The sequence below is a fragment of the Lissotriton helveticus genome, chromosome 3_1 (genome assembly GCF_964261635.1).
Source record: "Lissotriton helveticus chromosome 3_1, aLisHel1.1, whole genome shotgun sequence".
NCBI classification, from domain to species: Eukaryota; Metazoa; Chordata; class Amphibia; order Caudata; family Salamandridae; genus Lissotriton; species Lissotriton helveticus.
The window spans coordinates 735,393,379-735,399,743 of record NC_136061.1 but is presented as its reverse complement, the minus strand read 5'-3'; positions in this window follow the sequence as shown (position 1 = coordinate 735,399,743).

The following is a 6,365-nucleotide window of genomic DNA, read 5'->3' as shown; positions in this document are numbered from 1 at the left end:
ACCTGTTTGTTCTCTTTGCACTTCTCTTCCTTCTTTCTACACCTCTCTTGCTTCTTTCTGCACCTCCGTTGCGTTTGCCTGCACATGTCCTGCCTCTTTCTGCACCTCTGTTGCCTCTTTTTGCACCTCTCTTGCCTCTTTCTGCACCTCTATTGCTTCTTTCTATACTTCTATTTCCTCTTTGTGTACCCACCCCTCATGCCTCTTTCTGCACATCTATTGGTTCTCTCTGTACTTCTCTTGCTTCTTACTGCACCTCTCTTGCTTCTCTCAGCACCCCTCTTGCCCCTTTCCCACCCCTCTTCCCTCTTTCTGCACCTATCTTGCGTTTTTCTGCAGTTGTGTTGCCGCTTTCTGTCCCTCTGTTGCTTCTGTCTGCACCTCTCTTGCTTCATTCTGCTCCTTCTTGCCTCTTTCTGCACCTCATTTCCCTCTGTTTGTACCTGCCCTGCCTCTTTATGTTCCTCTGTGCCTCTTTCTGCAGTTCTCCTGTCTCTTTATGCACCTCTGTTGCTTATTTCTGTACTTCTTTAGCCTTTTTCTGCATCCCTCTTCCCTCTTTCTCCACCTGTCCTATTTCTTCCTGAACCTCTCATGCCTCTTTTTGTAGTTCTCTTGCCTTTCTGCACCTCTATTGCTTCTTTCTGTACTTTTCTTGCCTCTTTCTGCATCCATCTTGCCTCTTTCTGCACCTCTGTTGGTTCTCTCTGCACTACTCTTGCTTCTTTCTGTACTTTTCTTGTTTCTCTCAGTACCCTCTTGCCTCTTTCTGCACCTGTCCTGTCTCTTTCTGCAGTTCTCTTGCTTCTTTCTGCACCTCTTCCCTCTTTCTGCACCTCTGTTGCTTCTTTCTGCACTTCTGTTGCTTCTGTCTGCACCTCTCGCTTCATTCTGCACTCCTCTTCCATCTTTATCCACCTGTCCTGCCTCTTGATGCACGTATCTTGCCGTTTTTTATGATTCTCTTGCCACTTTCTACACCTCTGTTGCTTCTTTCTATACTTCTCTCACCTCTTTCTGCACCTCTCTTGCCTCATTCTGCAGTCCTATTGCTGTTCCACTCCAAGGCTGACCTGGTCTGTATGTTTCGCGTGAAATATGATGCCATTTGTTGTCTGGAGGTGCAGGTTGCAGCATCTCTATGTGATTGTCACTATATTTGTGCCTGTGCACCTCTGTTGCTTCTTTCTATACTTCTCTCACCTCTTTCTGCACCTCTCTTGCCTCATTCTGCAGTCCTATTGCCTTTTTATGCACCTCTGCTGCTTCTTTCTGCACTTCTCTTGCCTCCTTCTGTACCCCTTTTCTCATTCTGCGCCTCTGTTTCTTCTTTATGTACTTGTCTTGTTTCTTTCTGTACCTCTCTTGCCTCTTTCTGCACCCCTCTTGCACCTGTCCTGTCTCTTTCTGCACATCTGCCTTTTCTGCAGTTCTCCTGCCTCTTTATGCATCTCTGTTGCTTCTTTCTGTACTTCTCTTGCCTCTTTATGTACCCCTGTTCCCTCTTTCTACGCGTGTTGCCTTTTGTGCACCCCTCTTGCCTCATTCTGCAGTTCTCTTGCATTTTTCTGCACCTCTATTGCTTCTTTCTGCACTTTTCTTGCCTCTTTCTGCATCCCTCTTTTTGCACTTGTTGGTTCTCTCAGCACTCCTATTGCCCCTTTCCCACCCCTCTTCCCTCTTTCTGCACCTATCTTGCGTCTTTCTGCAGTTGTGCTGCCTCTTACTGCCACTCTGTTGCTTCTGTCTGCACCTCTCTTGCTTCATTCTGCCCCCCTCTTGCCTCTTTCTGCACCTCATTTCCCTCTTTTTGTACCTGTCCTACCTCTTTATGCTCCTCTTTGCCTCTTTCTGCAGTTCTCCTGTCTCTTTATGCACCTCTGTTGCTTATTTCTGTACTTCTTTTGCCTTTTTCTGCATCCCTCTTCCCTCTTTCTCCACCTGTCCTGTCTCTTCCTGAACCTCTCAGGTCTCTATTTGTAGTTCTCTTGCCTTTCTGCACCCCTATTGCTTCTTTCTGTACCTTTCTTGCCTCTTTCTGCACCCCTCTTGCCTCTTTCTGCACCTCTTTTGGTTCTCTCTGGACTTCTCTTGCTTCTTTCTGTACTTTTCTTGTTTCTCTCTGTACCCTCTTGCCTCTTTCTGCACCTGTCCTGTCTCTTTCTGCAGTTCTCTTGCTTTTTTCTGCACCTCTGTTTCTTTTTTCTGCACTTCTCCTGTCTCTTTCTGTATCCCTCTTCCCTCTTTCTGCACATCTGGTGCTTCTTTCTGCACTTCTGTTGCTTCTATCTGCACCTCTTCTATCTTTCTCCACCTGTATTGCCTCTTTATGCACCTATTCTTGCAGTTCTCTTAACACTTTCTACACCTCTGTTGTTTCTTTCTATACTTCTCTCACCTCTTTCTGCACCTCTCTTGACTCATTCTGCAGTCCTTTTGCCTTTTTCTGTACCTCTGCTGCTTCTTTCTGCACTTCTCTTGCCTCCTTCTGTACCCCTCTTTCCTCATTCTGCGCCTCTGTTTCTTATTTCTGTACTTGTCTTGTTTCTTTCTTTACCTCTCTTACCTCTTTCTGTACCCCTCTTGCACCTGTCCTGTCTCTTTCTGCACCTCTGCCTTTTTCTGCAGTTCTCCTGCCTCTTTATGCATCTCTGTTGCTTCTTTCTGTACTTCTCTTGCCTCTTTCTGTACCACTGTTCCCTCTTTCTACACGTGTTGCCTTTTGTGCACCCCTCTTGACTCATTCTGCAGTTCTCTGGCCTTTTTCTGCACCTCTATTGCTTCTTTCTGCACTTTTCTTTCCTCTTTTTGCATCCCTCTTTTTGCACCTGTTGGTTCTCTCTGCACTTCTCTTGCTTCTTTCTACACCTCTCTTTCTTCTTTCTGTATCTCTGTTGCTTTTGTCTGCACCTGTCCTACCTCTTTCTGCACCTTTCTTGCCTCTTTTTGCAGTTCTCTTGCCTCTTTTGCACCTCTCTTGCATCTTTCTGCAGTTCTCCTACCTCTTCCTGTACCCTCTTCCCTCTTTTTGTACCTATGTTGCTTCTTTCTGCACTTCTCTTGCTACTTTCTTTACCACTTCTGCTTCTTTCTGCACCCCTCTTGCCTCATTCTGCACCCCTCTTCCTCCTTTTTGTACCTGTCCTGCCTCTTTCTGTACCTATTTGCCTCTTTCTGCAGTTCTGTTGCCTCTTTCTGCCCCTCTGTTGCTTCTTTCTGAACTTCTCTTGCCTCTGTCTGTACTCCTCTTCACTGTTTCTGCACCTCTCTTGCCTCTTACAGCACCTCTCTAGCCTCTTTCTGCACTTCTTTTGCCTCTTTCTGCACCTCACTCTCTTCTTTCTGCTCCTCTCTTCCCTCTTGATGTACCTCATGTTCTCCTTTCTGTTCCTCTCTTGCCTCTCTACATCTTTCTTGCTTCTTTCTCCACCCCTCATCCCTCTTTCTGTACCTGTCTTGCCTCTTTCTGCAGTTCTCTTCCTTCTTTCTGCACCTCTGTTGCTTTTGTCTGCACCTGCCCTGCCTCTTTTGGAACCTATCTTGCCTCTTTTTGCAGTTCTCTTGCCTCTTTCTGCACATCTGTTGCTTCTTTCTACACTTCTCTTGCCTCTTTCTGCATCTTACTTCCCTCTTTCTGCACATGTGTTGCCTCTTTTTGCACCTCTCTTGCATCATTCTGCAGTTCTCTTACCTCTTTCTGTACCCCTCTTCTCTCATTCTGTACCACTCCTGCTTCTTTCTGCACCCCTCTTCCTTCTGATTCTACCTGCCCTGCATCTTTCTGTACCTCTTTGCCTCTTTCTGCAGTTCTCTTGCCTCTTTCTGCCCCTCTGTTGCTTCTTTCTGAACTTATCTTGCCTCTGTCTGCACTCCTCTTCACTGTTTCTGCACCTCTATTGTGTCTTACAGCACCTCTCTAGCCTCTTTCTGCACTTCTTTTGCCTCTTTCTGCACCTCACTCTCTTCTTTCTGCTCCTCTCTTCCCTATTTCTCTACCTCATGTGCTCCTTTCTGTTCCTCTCTTGCCTCTCTGCATCTCTCTTGCTTCTTTCTGCACCCCTCTTGCTTCTTTCTGCACCCCTCATCCCTCTTTCTGTACCTGTCTTGCCTCTTTCTGCACCTGTCTTGCCTCTTTCTGCAGTTCTCTTGCCTCTTTCTGCAACTCTGTTGCTTTTTTGCACTTCTGTTGCCTCTTTCTGCACCCCTCTTGCCTCTTTCTGTACCTCTTTTGCTCTCTCTGCACTCCTCTTACCACTTTCTGCACCCCTCTTCCCTATTTTGGCACCTATCTTGCCTCTTTCTGCACCTCTATTGCCTCTTTATGCAGTTCTCGTGTATCTTTCTGCACCCCTGTTGCTTCTTTCTTCACTTACATTGCCTCTTTCTGTACCCCTCTTCCGTCTTTCTGCACTTCTGTTGCTTCTTTCGGCATCTCTCTTGCTTCTTTATGCACCTCTCCCTTCTTCCTCTCTGTGCACCCCTCTTGCCTCTTTCTGTACTTCTTTCTGCGCCTTTCTTCTTCCTTGTGCACATGTCTTACCTGTGTAGGCATAGTTAGAAATTAGCTTTTAAAAATCCTAAGAAATTCACTGGAAAAACCACAGGTTTCAAGGACGTTTTAGTTAGAAATTAGCATTTAAAAAACCTTAGAAATTCACTGATAAAAACACATGTATGAGGGACGGTATAGTTAGGAATTAACATTTTAAAAAACCTTAGAAATTCACTGAAAAAACCACAGGTTTCAGGGATGTTATAGTTAGGCTGACATTTCACTTGTAACAAAACCAGAGAAATCCAGCCATTATAGGTATCTGAGCTAACTATAACTCGTGTCACAGCGATGCACTTCTTATGACATCACATATTACATCACTCAAGACATGGTCAGTGATATCACTGATGACATCGCTCAGATGACATCACGGATGACATCACTGATGACATCATCCACATAATCTCTAATGCACCTACTCACCCCCTAATATAACCTATTATACAACAACTCCAAATTTCAGACTACCATTCTTTAAACCATTGATACACCCATACCAGTACGGACATATCCACTCACTGATTCATAGGTCTATACACACATCCGCTCACTCACCCACACAGGCAATCATACAGCCAGTCACTCACCTATACAGCCACTGAGATATTCACTCACATACAACCATTCAATCACACAGCCACTTACTCACTCATACAGAAACACACTCACACTCACATATATACTAACAAATACTTACTCTCCATACAGCCGCTGACACAAGCAAGCACTCACCAATAAAACAATTCTCACAATCACTCACTCACATATATACTCCAACACTTGGGTATACTACCTTTCACGTATGCAGTTACTCACCCATGTCAAAGAGAACATTTTTCCTAGGCAGCAAACAACAAGCAATGTTACATCAATTTATTTAGCATAATATGGTGGATAACCCAAGCTCAGTGCAAATAACAACCTGCTATTAAAACATATACAAAGTTCTTTTAATTGATAGTTTTTTTAAAAAGGTTTCTTTTTCAAACATGACGAAACAATATACAAACATAAATATATATGACATTGTCGATGCATCAGAGAAGATGTAATGACCCAAATAACGAACGGTATATACTAAATGAATAACGAACACAGTGGAGACAAATAATACAATCACAACAATAATACAAAACAATTAATATAAGCAAGAATTTCAGTTAACGCCGTGGAGAAATAGAGGCTGTTGATATACTGTGGCCAATGGTTTCTACCCGCGTTTCGGCACAGGACTTGCCTTCTTCAGGAATGCCACAACAATTACTCAACTGATTCTAGGAGGTCCGAAAGCCTGGTCCAAGGGGATGGGCTAAGCTGTAGTGAAGGATGGCTCTAGGAATAGTTGACTATAAATAGGGGCGCTCAGTGTCGTTCCGGTCTTGAAACAACTTACGAAGGTGTGAAGGGTTTAAAAAACACAATGTATAGCGTAGACGGTGATTAAATGGGGTCACGATGCATCAGTAACAAGCAGCAGGTATTCTGGGTACCATTAGAGGCAGTAAAGCTTGTAAGTCGGAATTCAGTCAAGAATTAAATCATCAAATGTAGAGTTTTTCATAGGGTATGCGACAAAGATGCAAGGGGGTTCAAGACCGCGGTGGCGTAATTGAAAAGATGGAGGCAGACTTGACAATGACGGAGGGAGATCAGTCAAACACCGAATGAAGTACCAATAGCAAGCTGCGCTGCCGGAAATGAATAACGGAGGGGCAACTCCAGCTTTGCGGAACGCAGCTACAATGACTCACCCATGTACCACTGAGACATCCATTCACTCAACGACACAGCCATATGCACACTCACTCGC